Source organism: Neolamprologus multifasciatus, chromosome 22 (assembly GCF_963576455.1).
Source record: "Neolamprologus multifasciatus chromosome 22, fNeoMul1.2, whole genome shotgun sequence".
Lineage (NCBI taxonomy): Eukaryota > Metazoa > Chordata > Actinopteri > Cichliformes > Cichlidae > Neolamprologus > Neolamprologus multifasciatus.
In genome coordinates this window covers 3,310,866-3,329,128 of record NC_140459.1, presented here as the reverse complement: position 1 = coordinate 3,329,128, position 18,263 = coordinate 3,310,866, and the positions used below count along the sequence as shown (strand labels likewise).

Genomic DNA, 18,263 nt, shown 5'->3' with positions numbered 1-18,263 from the left:
CTACAGTCAGAGGTTTTTGTACGGCGCCTCAATGAGTTTGTATCACTGTGGTGGACTTTTGGTGGAGGAACCAGACTGGATGTTGGAAGTAAGTTTATACTGTTTTTAAAGAAACATTGTCTAAGTGTAAATGTTAGCTTTATAACATTCCTGTAGAGGTTATATTATATCACCATTATACATAGAGGGTAACTTAATCAGCTTTGCTCAGATTTGATGTCGACATTTCTGACATAAAGACAATGTGATGTGTAAATAAAATGAAATAGAATCATCCTGTGATTTTTTTTTTTTCTATTTGTAAATTACATTTTTTGTTAGGATAAATTAAATGTTACTGTCCTTAAGGAAAACTGGACAGAGTGAAGATAAAGATCACTGGTGTTTTTACTGTGTCAGAAAAAATGTAGATTTTACGTATGATGATAAAATCATAGAACCACTACAATAAATGATTGAAGCCCACATGAGGTACGTAGACAACTAGTGTATTTTACAGAACTGAGGATTTTGTAGCTTAACATCTGTTACAATTGTTGCCACTTCTGCTTATTCTATTTACAAAAGTTAAGGATGAGCATTTGACAATGTGCAACATGTCTGGTGTTTCTATTGTATCAGATATAATTTCAAATGTCATTTAAACTCATATAAGCAGTAAAAAAAAATTCCACATGAAGCAAGCAGTGCTGTTTGGTTTCTTATCTCTAACACGTTACACAGAGCTGATGATTTTGAGGCTAAACTTGTTTTGTAAATGTTTCCACATCTGCTTCTTTTATTTCCAGTGTAGTTTGAACATATTTCAGCTCAAACTGTGTGATGATTCTCTCTGTGCTGATATGCATGAGAGGTTTCTTAAAGGGAAGTGAAACAATGTGTGAGTTAATGACTGGTGGAGCAGAAAAAACACCTGACAGAAACTTCTTAACAGAGAAAATCAAATTGTGGTTCCTGTCCTCTAAGCTGATTGGTGTTTCCTAGGTGATACCCGCCCCGCCCTGAAGGTGCTGGGTCCCTCCAGTGAGGAGCTGAAACAGGGGAAGGCCACGCTCATGTGTCTGGCCAACAAGGGCTTCCCCTCAGACTGGAGTCTGTCCTGGAAGGTGGATGGCAGTGGCAGCATCAGCTGGGAGGAGAGCAGGAGCCCCGTGGTGCAGGAGAACGACGGCCTCTACAGCTGGAGCAGCACCCTGAGGCTCCCTGCAGACCACTGGATGAAGGTGGGCTCTGTGACCTGTGAGGCCACCCAGGGCTCCCACACTCTGGTCTCAGAGCCACTGAGGAGAGACCAGTGTTCCCAGTCCTGACCTGACTAACTGTGACTTTCATGCTGGTCTTACTTTCAGTCTGCACTCTGTAGCTTTAAAAAAAAAATCGAATTTCTTCTGTCATTTTTCATTGCTTTGTTTAAAGTTGGTTTTAAAAGTTTTAAAGAATAAAAAAAAACTACATTAAATAAGAATCGAGTGTTTGTCTTACTTTTGTGGTGATGTCAATTTTAAACTCTAAATAATGATTTCCATGGTTCTAATTGGAAACCAGTGTGCTATCTGTAGTCAATATGAGTCAGTAGAATTAAGCCACTTTCAATACATGAAGTTCAGCAAAGTTTATGTTAAAGAGTAAGTGCGAAGGGGAATTGAGAGACACTGCCATTACTAAGCAGGATATTAAAGACATTACATATATGCAAATTCATTGCATGCTGTGTAATGAAATGTTTCAGCATATTGCAGTTTGTTGTATAAAACACTGACTGCGCAGGTGGAGTAGAAAAGCGCTGTATAAGAATCAGTCTATTCTCCTGATCAGTGTTGGGGTAGGTATTTTAAGAAGTCATTTAATATACAGAGTTTTTTTGTTAAAAGTATTCAGTACATTATTTTGGTGTTTTTTTTCTGTAAAATCACCTGAAACACAACATGTCATAACTGTCATTTAACAATATGAACTTGTAGGCTACAGTCTCTCACACCAACATAAATCCCTGTCCTAATGACAACACACATATTTTCTTTCTCTTGGCATTTAGGTATATGAATACCTGTCAAGGATGCTTCGCAATATTGGTTTTGCCTAACAACCTGTTTTTGACTCCTAAATTGTCATTAATACAACCGCTCTACATAACAGTGTAACTGATTATAAATCTTGTATTCATGAACCTACACATTACGGTTTATTTACTAGTTGTATGTATTTTAACAGAGCAAGAGGTGGACCACACGTTTGAAGAGCTGCTGGTCTTTATAACTGGGGCTGACTTACTTCCCCCACTGGGGTCCTGCAACATAGACTTTTATGATCAGGAGTCGGGGATGCGGCGCATCCCATACGCATCGATGTGCAGCTTATCCCTGTATCTTCCGAGACGATTTCAATTTAAAGATCTTATGAACACTGCATTAAAAGGATCCCTGGGATTTGGAAAGCTGTAGCTGCATTTACATGAACTGATGCTGGAAAGCTGTGGTTAAAACCTGTGGCCTTTTGGGATGAAGTTGTGTTATTCTAAGTGTTATTAAATGGGATTGAACCTGGGCTTCTTCAAAATTGTACATTTTAAGTGTTTAGTATAAAAGTTTTTGGTTTTTACAAATGTGAGTGTATATAGTTGTATTTATAGTCCTGTTAAGACAGGTGGGGTATGCATGCAACAAACCATGCACCAAAAAGTGATGTTCAGAAAATGTTTCAAGTATTGGAAGGAAAATAACAAATCATCTAGAAATGTTCTTTTGAAAGGTTGTTGTGCATTCATGTATTCGGTTATAATATACTGCATAGTTTCTTGTTGCTGCGTTGTTTGTGTTGTTTTTTTCTTTTTTCTTTTTTCTTTTTTATTTTAAATGTACAATAGCTGCCTAACAGACTTTGAACTGAAAGACGCTGACTTTTGTAAAATAAAAGTATTGTAATGTCAGTTCTCATGGTGTCTTGTCTCTTTACAAATTAAAGTTGAGGCTCACCTGTTACGGTCAAATACTGGTGTTGGGATCCACTGACGAGGGCTGTTCAGTACACAGGTATGTGCTTAAGTCGAGGTAAATGGTTCAATAAATTTACCTTCATCTGTTCTCAAACTGAGAGCTCAAGATTCCATCTCAACTCAATTTGTTCAACTGCTTTCAGGAACAAAGCAGTTTTAACTCCGAAGTTTAAAGTCAGAGTTGGTTAACTCTGAGATTGGCAGCTGACCTTTGACTATAACCTGTTTAAATATTAATAACTCAATTTGAGGAATGTGAACATGTGTCAGTGCTATTATTAGAACACATACTAATATACACAGAGGGTAACGAGGGAATACACCACAGAAGGCAGACACAGCTGAACCTAATCAGACATGACGAATACTCTCACACAGAACGCAGAATCCAAATAAAACAGGAAACCAGAGAATAGCTCTGAGACACGGGTTGACAGAACATAAGGAACAGAGGGACGAAGAGATGCGACTGGAAAACACAAAATAGATGAAACGAATCATATTAATAATCAAAAACATGAATAGGAAGTCAACAGGTCTTTGGACCATGGCAGTGTTGAACAGCAAAAAAGAGAAAATCTAAAAACCTGAGAAAGAAAAGATGAAATTTGATCATTTGACTGATTTGGACTTAAAGTTTCTACTTAAAGTATTTGCTAAATTGTGCAGATCAATATGACTCACTGACTTTTGGTGAGTTCATTTAGTGTTAGATTTTTTTTCTTAAAGAAATGTGATTTTTAATAATGATCGATATTTAGAAATTGAGATTTATTTGAGCTCGTATGAAGCAGAGGTCAAAGGTCATAAATGATTTGTTAAAAAAAAGATATATTTCCAACTGTTTTTTCCTTTAGCAACAATGACATTTTCACTGTGTGTGTGTGTGTGTGTGTGTGTGTGTGTGTGTGTGTGTGTGTGTGTGTGTCTTCAGTGAACTGTATCAGTCTCTGCAGTATCTTCCAGCTGCAGCAGTCACTTCAGTTTCTGTTCAGTCTGACTGAGGGAGGTTTTTGTACGACTGTTTTTCACTGTGTGAACACATATTGACTGTTGATAACATGAAAACTCTGACAATAATAAACTGCTGCATCTTCAGCCTGGACTCCACTGATGGTCAGAGTGAAGTCAGAGTTTGATCCACTGCCTGTAAAACGATCTGAAGTCCCTGAATATCGATTGCTAGCAATATAAATGAGCAGTTTAGGAACCCCTCCATCTTTCTGTTGGTACCAGTGTAAGTAGCTGTTGCCATGAACATTCTGACTGGTCGTACACTTGATGTTCACAGTTGCTCCCACAGCAGAGCTCACTGCTCCAGGCTGAGTCACTGTGATCTGTCCTCTGGACTCTGAGGACACAGAGACAAAAACATAAAGCAGCTTCATGGTTTTGTGGGCTTCATTTCAGAGGGACAGATGTTGATAGAGGAGAGGAGTTTGATTCTCTGGACTTTACCTGTGAAGCAGCAGCAGAGGAGAGTCCAGATGAGGACGCAGATCAAAGTCATGTTTTTGATGAGGAGGATTTCTGTGGCTTCTGTTGTGATGAAGGACAGCTGTCAGTCATCCAGTGTTCAACTCTCAGGACTATAAACTCTCCCAGAGCACTGGAGCATGGTGCTGCTGATGCAAAGTGCCTCTCTATGGAAATCATCTGAATCAAGGACATGTAATTATTTGTTCTTTGCACAGTTTTGCTTTCATCAGCTTCTGAAATGAAAAAGTTTAGTTTTTCAGTACAAATAAACAGAATAGAGCCCTTTCATCACTGTGAAAACAGGTCCTTGAATATTTAATCATAAATCGTTAAATAATTCTTTGTCAGTGATGCATTTTTCAGGTACAAAGAAAATTTTATTATCATTTTTAATGAGATGTGCAAAGGGCCCTTGAATTCTGTGCATTTAATTCAATTCAATTCAATTCAATTTTATTTATATAGCGCCAAATCACAACAAATGTCGTCTCAAGGCGCTTCATAGATACAGAGAAAAGCCCAACAATCATATGACCCCCTATGAGCAAGCACTTTGGCGACAGTGGGAAGGAAAAACTCCCTTTTAACAGGAAGAAACCTCCAGCAGAACCAGGCTCAGGGAGGGTCGGAGCCATCTGCTGCGACCGGTTGGGGTGAGAGAAGGAAGACAGGATAAAGACATGCTGTGGAAGAGGGACAGAGATTAATAACAGATACGATTCAATACAGAGAGGTCTGTTAATACATAGTGAGTGAGAAAGGTGACTGGAAAGGAAAAACTCAATGCATCATGGGAATCCCCCGGCAGCCTACATCTATTGCAGCATAACTAAGGGAGGATTCAGGGTCACCTGGTCCAGCCCTAACTATATGCTTTAGCAAAAAGGAAGGTTTTAAGCCTAATCTTAAAAGTAGAGATAGTGTCTGTCTCCTGAATCCAAACTGGAAGCTGGTTCCACAGAAGAGGGGCCTGAAAACTGAAGGCTCTCCCTCCCATTCTACTTTTAAATACTCTAGGAACAACAAGTAGGCCTGCACAGCGAGAGCGAAGTGCTCTAATAGGGTGATATGGTACTACAAGGTCATTAAGATAAGATGGGGCCTGATTATTTAAGACCTTGTATGTGAGGAGCAGGATTTTGAATTCAATTCTGGATTTAACAGGAAGCCAATGAAGGGAAGCCAAAACAGGAGAAATATGCTCTCTCCTTCTAGTCCCTGTCAGGACTCTTGCTGCAGCATTTTGGATTAACTGAAGGCTTTTCAGTGAGTTTTTTGGACATCCTGATAATAATGAATTGCAGTAGTCCAGCCTGGAAGTAATAAATGCATGAACTAGTTTTTCAGCGTCACTCTGAGACAGGATATTTCTAATTTTAGAGATGTTGCGCAAATGGAAGAACGCAGTCTTACATATTTGTTTAATATGTGCATTGAAGGACATATCCTGGTCAAGAATGACTCCAAGGTTCCTCACAGTGTTACTGGAGGCCAAGGTAATGCCATCCAGAGTAAGAATCTGGTTAGATACCGTATTTCTAAGCTTTTCAGCGCCGAGTACAATGACCTCAGTTTTATCTGAGTTAAGAAGCAGAAAGTTAGTGGCCATCCAAGTCTTTATGTCTTTAAGACATTCCTGCAGTTTAACTAATTGGTGTGTGTTATCTGGCTTCATGGACAGATAGAGCTGGGTGTCATCTGCATAGCAGTGAAAATGTATGCTATGTCTTCTAATGATGCTGCCTAGGGGAAGCATGTATAATGTAAACAGAATTGGTCCTAGCACTGAACCCTGTGGAACTCCATAATTAACCTCAGTGTGTGAAGAGGACTCTCCATTTACATGCACAAACTGGAGTCTATTAGATAGATATGATACAAACCACTGCAGTGCAATACCTGTAATACCTACAGCATGTTCTAATCGCTCTAATAGGATATTATGGTCAACAGTATCGAACACTGCACTAAGGTCAAGAAGGACAAGCACAGAGATGAGTCCACTGTCAGAGGCCATAAGAAGATCATTTGTAACCTTCACTAAAGCTGTTTCTGTGCTGTGATGAGCTCTGAAACCTGACTGAAACTCTTCAAATAAACCATTCCTCTGCAGATGATCTGTTAGCTGTTTGACAACTACTCTTTCAAGGATTTTTGATATGAAAGGAAGGTTGGAGATTGGCCTATAATTAGCTAAGACTGCTGGGTCTAGAGATGGCTTTTTGAGTAAAGGTTTAACTGCAGCCACCTTGAAGGCCTGTGGTACATAGCCGATTATTAGAGATAGGTTGATCATATATAAGATCGAAGAATTAATCAATGGCAGGACTTCTTTGAGCAGTTTTGTAGGAATGGGGTCTAAAAGACACGTTGATGGTTTGGAGGAAGTAATTATTGAAGTTAACTCAGAAAGATCGATTGGAGAAAAAGAGTCTAACTTAACATCAATGGTACTAAGAGTAGCTGTAGATAATATTACATCTGTGGGATGATTATTGGTATTTTTTTCTCTAATGATAAAAATTTTATTTGTGAAGAAGTTCATGAAGTCATCACTAGTTAACGTTAAAGGGATGGTTGGCTCAAAAGAGCTCTGACTTTTTGTCAGCCTGGCTACAGTGCTGAAGAGAAACCTGGGGTTGTTCTTATTTTCTTCAATCAGTGATGAGTAGTAACCTGTTCTGGCTTTGCGGAGGGCTTTCTTATAAAGCAACAAACTATTTCTCCAGGCTAAATGATGATCCTCTAAATTTGTGACACGCCATTTCCTCTCCAGATTACGAGTCATCTGCTTTAGGGTACGTGTTTGAGAATTATACCACGGGGTCAGGTACTTCTGATTAGAGACCTTAGTTTTCACTGGAGCTATAGTATCCAGAGTGAGGAGGTGAAATTATTAACAAGATAATCGACCTCTGTTGGGGTAGCGTTCAGATAGCTGCTCTGCTCTGTGTTGGTACAGGGCATTGACGATGATAACAGTGGCTGGATTATATTCTTAAACTTAGTTACAGCGCTTTCAGAAAGACATCTACTTTGATAAAGTCCACTCTCCACTGCTGCATAATCAATTATTGTAAATGTAAATGTTATCAAGAAATGATCAGACAGGAGAGGGTTTTCAGGAAACACTGTTAAATGTTCAGTTTCTATGCCATATGTTAAAACAAGATCTAGAGTGTGATTAAAGTGGTGGGTGGGTTCTTTTACATTTTGAGAGAAACCAATTGAGTCTAACAACAGATTAAATGCCATGTTGAGGCTGTCATTTTTAGCATCTACATGGATGTTAAAATCACCCACAATAATTATTTTATCTGAGCTCAGAACTAAATCAGATATAAAGTCTGAGAAATCAGACAGAAACTCTGTGTAAGGCCCAGGTGGACGATAGATGATAACAAGTAAGACTGGTTTCTGAGTTTCACAGCTGGGGTGGACAATGTTAAGCATCAGGCTTTCAAATGAATTAAAAGTCTGTCTTGGTCCTTCATTAATTAATAGACTGGTGTGAAAAATTGCTGCCACACCTCCCCCTCGACCTGTGCTTCGAGATTTCTGGTAGTTAGAATGACTCGGGGGTGTTGATTCATTTAAACTAACATAATCATCCTGCTGCAACCAGGTTTCTGTAAGGCAGAATAAATCAATTTGTTGATAAATTATTAAGTCATGTACTAACAGAGACTTGGAGGAGAGAGACGTAATATTTAATAATCCACATTTCACTGTTTTACTCTTTGGTTCAGATGTGGATACTGTATTGTTCTTTCTTTGTAAATGTTTAAGTTGTTTGTTGCTGGTTTTTAGTTTGTTTTTTGTCTTTTTGGAAGCTGACACAGTCTCTATGGAGATGGGTTTTTGGGGGGGTAGCAGGAGGAGAGAAGCTGCAGAGAGGCGTGTAAGACTGCAACTCTGCTTCCTGGTCCCAATTCTGGATAGTCATGTTTTGAGGGGTTTAATAAATTTGTCGATATTTCTAGAAATGAGAGCTGCTCCATCCAAAGTGGGATGGATGCCATCTCTCCTAACAAGACCAGGTTTCCTCCAGAAGGTTTGCCAATTATCTATGAAGCCCACATCGTTTCTGGGACACCACTCAGACAGCCAGCAATTTAAGGAGAACATGCGGCTAAACATGTCACTCCTGGTCTGATTGGGGAGGGGACCAGAGAAAACTACAGAGTCCGACATTGTTTTGGCAAAGTTGCACACCGATTCAATATTGATTTTAGTGACCTCCGATTGGCGTAACCGGGTGTCATTACTGCCGCCGTGAATTATGATTTTATTGAATTTACGTATACCCTTAGCCAGCAGTTTTAAATTTCCTTCAATGTCACCTGCTCTGGCCCCTGGAAGACAATTGACTATGGTTGCCGGTGTCTCTAGCTTCACATGTCTGAGAACAGAATCACCAATTACCAGAGTTTGACCCCCAGCGGGTGTGTCGCCGAGTGGGGAAAAACGGTTAGACACATGAACGGGTTGGTGGTGTACCTGGGGCTTCTGTTTAGGACTACGCTTCCTCCTCACCGTTACCCAGCCGTCTTTCCCCACCTGCTTGGGATCTGCCCACTGAAACCTATTATCTAAGTAACTGCTTAACAAGTTCATTACAATTCTTCTCACACCATAAGTATTTAACTTGGAAATGAAGATGGAGTGTTGCATCTTTAAAATGTACATTAATCAAATTTTATAGGTTTTGTCTTTTATATACTGCATGTTCATGTTGGTATAGTAGGGTTAGTTGGTCACTCATGTTTTGTCTTGCTGTCTTTGGACTTTCCATTAGAAAGACTGTCTTTCATTTTGTGGAGATTCATTCATTCATGGATATTGTAACAGAGTTTAAAATATTGAAATCATTTCATGGTTGCTTTAAAGAACATGGAGAATATGGTAAAGTGTGTGTGTGTGTGTGTGTGTGTGTGTGTGTGTGTGTGTGTGTGTGTGTGTGTGTGTCCTCAGTGAACTGTATCAGTCTCTGCAGTATCTTCCAGCTGCAGCAGTCACTTCAGTTTCTGTTCAGTCTGACTGAGGGAGGTTTTTGTACGACTGTTTTTCACTGTGTGACAACCCACTGACTGTTAGGATAGTGCCAGCTTTTACAGTAATAAACTGCTGCATCTTCAGCCTGGACTCCACTGATGGTCAGAGTGAAGTCAGAGTTTGATCCACTGCCTGTAAAACGAGCTGGAATCCCTGATAATAGCTGATTGACATATTTTATTAAAGGTTTAGGAACTCCTCCATCCTTCTGTTGGTACCAAAACATATGGTTGTTGCCATAAACATCCTGACTTGTCCTACAGTTGATGCTCACAGTTGCTCCCACAGCAGAGCTCACTGCTCCAGGCTGAGTCACTGTATATTGTCCTCTGGACTCTGAGGACACAGAGACAAAAACATAAAGCAGCTTCATGGTTTTGTGGGCTTCATTTCAGAGGGACAGATGTTGATAGAGGAGAGGAGTTTGATTCTCTGGACTTTACCTGTGAAGCAGCAGCAGAGGAGAGTCCAGATGAGGACGCAGATCAAAGTCATGTTTTTGATGAGGAGGATTTCTGTGGCTTCTGTTGTGATGAAGGACAGCTGTCAGTCATCCAGTGTTCAACTCTCAGGACTATAAACTCTCCCAGAGCACTGGAGCATGGTGCTGCTGATGCAAAGTGCCTCTCTATGGAAATCATCTGACTGACTCTGGACTACTGGAGTTCGTTATTATCAGGATATCCTAAAAACTGCCTGAAAAGTTGATTCAAAATTACAGATGCGAACTGATAAGAATTTAGTGATTCAAATTCCATTATTGACAATAACTGTCTGATCGTTCCTCCTTAGATATTTCCTTCTATTGAGAAAAATATGTAAAAGTGAGTTATTATTATTGTACAGCACTTTAGATTGTCACAACTTTGTAAGTTCAGATTGTGTTACACTCTTACATGTTTATCTAATAGTGTGTGTGTGTGTGTGTGTGTGTGTGTGTCCTCAGTGAACTGCATCAGTTTCTGCAGCTCAGACTCTTTTCCTACAATTCTCAAATTAATTTGAAGAAAACAACAGATTTCGTCTTGTTTTAAGCTTATTTGTTTTGTAAGGAACTCAACTCCGTTTGCAGCTGTACAGCTCAACTCTCCTTTCTCCTTAATTCAACAGTCTCCTGTTTCCCTTTCCAAAAACTCTTACAGATTTATCCATATCCAAGTTATTTGTTATTGATTCCTCGTGGGCCAAGATTAGCAAATTCCTCTTTCTATTATGTAACAAAAGTAAATAATCTTCTCTAAAATCGCTCTGATTACATCAATGTATGAAACGAGGAAACTGTTGAGTGCAGAGATGAAAACTGGGCGGGGCTTTGTGTTGGGTGTTACTGACACAGGTCCTCGAGTCGGCTCTGTGCAGCAGACAGGCTCACAGTGGTGTTTGTGGGATTGAGAAAGAGACACGTCTCTACCAGACTGAAGCTGTAAGAAGAACAATGGCCTCGTCCCCCACTCACTGTACAAATATAGATGGATTTTTCAGTTGTTAATAATCTCACGAGCAGAGATGGGCAGTAATGTGTTACTTGTAACTGTCATGGTCTGCGGTGGGTGGCTGCAATTTCCATAAGGCTCCTGAACCTACCTGGGATCCGCCCCTGGGCACGGGCCACCTCCTGCAGCTCCTGCACACCTGGAGCCAATTGCAGGCAATCAAGCCAGAGGGATTTAAGCCACACGTTGATGTTCATTCACTGCCAGTTCGTTATCAACCCATGTTGGTAACCGGTTCTTATGCTTCAAGTTTTCTCTGTGATTTATCTTGTTAACAAGACTTTCTTGTGCTGCAGTTGCTGGATTCATCTTGGCTCACGCTCCACTACCGGACTCAGGATACCAAGCAATCATTTTGAAAATCACTCTGTGCTTCACCTGCCTGCCCTCCTGCCATCACACTCCATCTGAAAACCCCGGATCTCAGGTCAGCCTCGTCACGCCACTCAGCTCCCCTGGATTCTCGTCACTCCCCTCTCAACACTCTGTGTCCCCTACTGCAATGTGACTGCACAGCTCCACTCTGCATCTCAGGCCCCGTTCCCTCGCCACGTCAAACTCTACGTCTTATTGTTTCTTTTTTGTCCTTGCTACATTTGGAGCGCTTAGGCCTAATAAAATATTGTTAAACCATCTGCTGTCTCTGCTCTGGGTTTCTGCGCAGAGTTCAGTTCAGTACAGACCACTCGGTCCCGTGACAGTAACAGCATTGTTTATACTTCTTACTTCAAAGTAAAAAGCTTACAGTTGCTATTAACATTAATGTATTACCCTGTAATCAATAATATTTTTATACATTTTACACATTAACCCTCTGGGCTCTATCCTGGCCATTTGTGGCCACTTCACTTTTCTTTTGACTGCTACACTGCAGTGGACCAAAAGAGTGACGCAGGTTTGATCTTAAGGGTCTAATAGTTGTGTGTGTTTGTTTGTGCATGATAAACTGGAATAAATTATGATGCATCAAATATTACACACAAAAAAAGGAAGATTTATGAAACCATTAGGACTTCATCACCGTTTTAGCTGAAAAGTTACTGGTAATATATAGCCTAACTGGCATTTAAAGAGTAAAAAATAAGACTGTAGGTAAAAATTTCCTTTTTGATGAAAAGGACTGGTGATAATTTAAAGAGTCAAGTCAATAAAACTATAATAATAATAAACGTGAATTCAGCTGTGTAATTGTGTAACTTTAATAGCAGAGTCCTTCTGAAATGCGGCAACAACACTGAGAGTAACATCCTCCTCTGCTTCTTGATGCTCTCTAGTCGCTATGGTAACGCGTAAATAGTTCTTTCAAAATAAGACACACGACTACAACACGCGTAAAGACCCAGGGAAACTGACTTAACGATAAAAACCCTGAAAACCATACATTTCACACCTGAGCCTCAACTCTCGCAGCCTGGTACCAAACGACTCACGGACCGGTACCGGTCAGTGACCCGGGTGTTGGGGACCGCTGCTGTACAGGAGACACGGCACTAGATTGATTGACAATGTTCTACAGCAATCAGAACGCACAACACAAAGTGCTGTAAAAAAAAAATCAGCGAAACAGCGAGTCCGCGAAAGGTGAACCGCGTTATAGCGAGGGACCCCTGTACAATAATTTCCAGTAGCTGCTGATATATGAAATGGTGGGTTTTGAGGTTGTCTTCAAACAAGTGCATTATACTAGAAAAAGGTGTTTAAAGGATTAAAAATGTAAAAAGTAATGACTATTTTATATTTATGAAAATACCTTTATGCAGAAAAAGTAGCAAAGAAACAAAACCATAACACATGGACACTTTTGGCCACGGACAAGCTGAAGGGATGGTGATGAAGTGTTAAAAACACTTAGAACCAAATTCATTTATCAGCAGCATCAATAGTAAGAAAAACACGTTTTAGTTTTACTGGTTACTGTGGAGGTCACAATATAGCGCCCCCCAGTGGCTGCAGCTAGGGGCTCTTGCATGCACAGGGCAATACGCATTAACTCGCTAACAGAGATTTGCAGCGTTAATGTGGTTATGGCGTTAACGTCATTTTAACAAGATTAACGCTGACAGCACTATTTTAGATTTTTTCAAACTCTAAAATACACAATATATCACAGCCATAACCTTTTGGTTACTGAGGACCAAAACTGTGTCAGAAAGTCAGGAACAGAGTTTTGCAAATTGTTTTATTGTGTTTCATTCATTTTTATTTCATAATTATAATAATAATATGTCATGAAATTATGATTTAAAGAATTCATATTGGTGAGTTTGTTTGTTTCAGAGTCAGAGAGCCGTGTCTCTCTACAGTCAGAGGTTTTTGTACGGCGCCTCAATGAGTTTGTATCACTGTGGTACACGTTCGGTGGAGGAACCAGACTGGATGTTGGAAGTAAGTCAAACTTAAATCTCTTTTACTTTAACAGGTTTCTTTCTTGTGGTTATCTTGACTTTTCTGTTCAGTGTGCCAGAAAAAAACTCAGTAAAATTATTTTTACATAAATTTTCATGAAGAAACAAAGTTAGCTTCAGAATAAATGTTAAAATGAATATTAACAAATGATATAAAACATTAGAGTGAACTTGAGGATATTTTACATTTACATACATCTGGTTAAGTCTTGAGAGCTTTTAGTTTTAATCCAGTCTGTTAGAGTCAGAGAGCCGTGTCTCTCTACAGTCAGAGGTTTTTGTACGGCGCCTCAATGAGTTTGTATCACTGTGGTGGACTTTTGGTGGAGGAACCAGACTGGATGTTGGAAGTAAGTTTATACTGTTTTTAAAGAAACATTGTCTAAGTGTGAATGTTAGCTTTATAACATTCCTGTAGAGGTTATATTATATTACCATTATACATAGAGGGTAACTTAATCAGCTTTGCTCAGATTTGATGTCCACATTTCTGACATAAAGACAATGTGATGTGTAAATAAAATGAAATAGAATCATCCTGTGATTTTTTTTTTTCTATTTGTAAATTACATTTTTTGTTAGGATAAATTAAATGTTACTGTCCTTAAGGAAAACTGCACAGAGTGAAGATAAAGATCACTGGTGTTTTTACTGTGTCAGAAAAAATGTAGATTTTACGTATCATCATAAAATCATAGAACCACTACAATAAATGATTGAAGCCCACATGAGGTAAGTAGACAACTAGTGTATTTTACAGAACTGAGGATTTTGTAGCTTAACATCTGTTACAATTGTTGCCACTTCTGCTTATTCTATTTACAAAAGTTAAGGATGAGCATTTGACAATGTGCAACATGTCTGGTGTTTCTATTGTATCAGATATAATTTCAAATGTCATTTAAAATCATATAAGTAGTAAAAAAAATCCACATGAAGCAAGCAGTGCAGTTTGGTTTCTTATCTCTAACACGTTACACAGAACTGATGATTTTGAGGCTAAACTTGTTTTGTAAATGTTTCCACATGTGCTTCTTTTATTTCCAGTGTAGTTTGAACATATTTCAGCTCAAACTGTGTGATGATTCTCTCTGTGCTGATATGCATGAGAGGTTTCTTAAAGGGAAGTGAAACAATGTGTGAGTTAATGACTGGTGGAGCAGAAAAAACACCTGACAGAAACTTCTTAATGGAGAAATTCAAATTGTGGTTCCTGTCCTCTAAGCTGATTGGTGTTTCCTAGGTGATACCCGCCCCACCCTGACGGTTCTGCCCCCCTCCAGTGAGGAGCTGAAACAGGGGAAGGCTACAGTCATGTGTGTGGCCAACAAGGGCTTCCCCTCAGACTGGAGGCTGTCCTGGAAGGTGGATGGCAGTGGCAGCATCAGCTGTGAGGAGAGCAGGAGCCCCGTGGTGCAGGAGAACGACGGCCTCTACAGCTGGAGCAGCACCCTGAGGCTCCCTGCAGACCACTGGATGAAGGTGGGCTCTGTGACCTGTGAGGCCACCCAGGGCTCCCACACTCTGGTCTCAGAGCCACTCAGGAGAGACCAGTGTTCCCAGTCCTGACCTGACTAACTGTGACTTTCATGCTGGTCTTACTTTCAGTCTGCACTCTGTAGCTTTAAAAAAAAATATCGAATTTCTTCTGTCATTTTTCATTGCTTTGTTTAAGTTTTAAAGAATAAAAAAACATCTACATTAAATAAGAATCGAGTGTTTGTCTTACTTTTGTGGTGATGTGAATATTAAACTCTAAATAATGATTTCCAGGGTTCTTATTGGAAACCAGTGTGCTATCTGTAGTCAATATGAGTCAGTAGAATTAAACCACTTTCAATACATGAAGTTAAGCAAAGTTTATGTTAAAGAGTAAGTGTGAAGGGGAATTGAGAGACACTGCCATTACTAAGCAGGATATTAAAGACATTACATATATGCAAATTCATTGCATGCTGTGTAATGAAATGTTTCAGCATGTTGCAGTTTGTTGTATAAAACACTGACTGCGCAGGTGGAGTAGAAAAGCGCTGTATAAGAATCAGTCTATTCTCCTGATCAGTGTTGGGGTAGGTATTTTAAGAAGTCATTTAATATACAGAGTTTTTTTGTTAAAAGTATTCAGTACGTTATTTTGGTGTTTTTTTCTGTAAAATCACCTGAAACACAACATGTCATAAGTGTCATTTAACAATATGAACTTGTAGGCTACAGTCTCTCACACCAACATAAATCCCTATCCTAACGACGACACACATATTTTCTTTCTCTTGGCATTTAGGTATATGAATACCTGTCAAGGGTCCTTGACATACAGGTCTCCGACTCAGAGGACACAAATTAATGTCCTGTGTCTTAGGAGGGCAGGATTGCTCTGCTTTTTCATTATACGATGCTTCGCAATATTGGTTTTGTCTAACAACCTGTTTCTGACTCCTAAATTGTCATTAATGCAACCGCTCTACATAACAGTGTAACTGATTATAAATCTTTTATTCATGAACCTACACATTACGGTTTATTTACTAGTTGTATGTATTTTAACAGAGCAAGAGGTGGACCACACGTCTGAAGAGCTGCTGGTCTTTATAACTGGGGCTGACTTACTTCCCCCACTGGGGTCCTGCAACATAGACTTTTATGATCAGGATGCGGTGCATCCCATACGCATCGATGTGCAGCTTATCCCTGTATCTTCCGAGACGTGTTGCATACGAGGATCAATTTAAAGATCTTATGAACGCTGCATTAAAAGGATCCCTGGGATTTGGAAAGCTGTAGCTGCATTTACATGAACTGATGCTGGAAAGCTGTGGTTAAAACCTGTGGCCTTTTGGGATGAAGTTGTGTTATTCTAAGTGTTCTTAAATGGGATTGAACCTGGGCTTCTTCAAAATTGTACATTTTAAAAGTGTTTAGTATAAAAGGTTTTTGTTTTTACAAATGTGACTGTATATAGTTGTATTTATAGTCCTGTTAAGACAGGTGGGGTATGCATGCAACAAGCCATGCACCAAAAAGTGATGTTCAGAAAATGTTTCAAGTATTGGAAGGAAAATAACAAATCATCTAGAAATGTTCTTTTGAAAGGTCGTTGTGCATTCATGTTTAAGTATTCAGTTATAAGATACTGCATAGTTTCTTGTTGCTGCGTTGTTTGTGTTGTTTTTTTATTTTTTATTTTTTGTTTTAAATGTACAATAGCTGCCTAACAACTTTGAACTGAAAGACGCTGACTTTTGTAAAATAAAAGTATTGTAATGTCAGTTCTCATGGTGTCTTGTCTCTTTACAAATTAAAGTTGAGGCTCACCTGTTACGGTCAAATACTGGTGTTGGGATCCACTGACGAGGGCTGTTCAGTACACAGGTATGTGCTTAAGTCGAGGTAAATGGTTCAATAAATTTACCTTCATCTGTTCTCAAACTGAGAGCTCAAGATTCCATCTCAACTCAATTTGTTCAACTGCTTTCAGGAACAAAGCAGTTTTAACTCCGAAGTTTAAAGTCAGAGTTGGTTAACTCTGAGATTGGCAGCTGACCTTTGACTATAACCTGTTTAAATATTAATAACTCAATTTGAGGAATGTGAACATGTGTCAGTGCTATTATTAGAACACATACTAATATACACAGAGGGTAACGAGGGAATACACCACAGAAGGCAGACACAGCTGAACCTAATCAGACATGACGAATACTCTCACACAGAACGCAGAATCCAAATAAAACAGGAAACCAGAGAATAGCTCTGAGACACGGGTTGACAGAACATAAGGAACAGAGGGATGAAGAGATGCGACTGGAAAACACAAAATAGATGAAACGAATCATATTAATAATCAAAAACATGAATAGGAAGTCAACAGGTCTTTGGACCATGGCAGTGTTGAACAGCAAAAAAAATCTAAAAACCTGAGAAAGAAAAGATGAAATTTGATCATTTGACTGATTTGGACTTAAAGTTTCTATTTGAAGTATTTGCTAAATTGTGCAGATAATTATGACTCACTGACTTTTGGTGAATTTAGTGTTAGATTTTTTTTCTTAAAGAAATATGATTTTTGATAATAATCGATATTTAGAAATTGAGATTTATTTGAGCTCGTATGAAGCAGAGGTCAAAGGTCATAAATGATTTGTTTAAAAAAAAAGATATATTTCCAACTTTTTCCTTTAGCAACAAAGACATTTTCACTGTGTGTGTGTGTGTGTGTGTCCTCAGTGAACTGTATCAGTCTCTGCAGTATCTTCCAGCTGCAGCAGTCACTTCAGTTTCTGTTCAGTCTGACTGAGGGAGGTTTTTGTACGACTGTTTTTCACTGTGTGCACACCCACTGACTGTTAGGATAGTGACCACTCTGACAGTAATAAACTGCTGCATCTTCAGCCTGGACTCCACTGATGGTCAGAGTGAAGTCAGAGTTTGATCCACTGCCTGTAAAACGAGCTGGAATCCCTGAATATCGACTGCTAGCAAGGTAAATGAGCGGTTTAGGAATTCCTCCATCTTTCTGTTGGTACCAGGCTAAATAGTGATATGGTCTGCTGTAGTGAACATCCTGACTGGTCCTACACGTGATGCTCACAGTTGCTCCCACAGCAGAGCTCACTGCTCCAGGCTGAGTCACTGTGATCTGTCCTCTGGACTCTGAGGACACAGAGACAAAAACATAAAGCAGCTTCATGGTTTTGTGGGCTTCATTTCAGAGGGACAGATGTTGATAGAGGAGAGGAGTTTGATTCTCTGGACTTTACCTGTGAAGCAGCAGCAGAGGAGAGTCCAGATGAGGACGCAGATCAAAGTCATGTTTTTGATGAGGAGGATTTCTGTGGCTTC

At 39.5% G+C, this 18,263-nt stretch overlaps 1 pseudogene; it reads left to right on the top strand.

The window, feature by feature from the left end:
- Positions 1-14,559: 14,559 nt before the first annotated feature.
- LOC146492604 (Ig kappa-b4 chain C region pseudogene) lies at positions 14,560-14,993 on the top strand (annotated as a pseudogene).
- Positions 14,994-18,263: the final 3,270 nt, after the last annotated feature.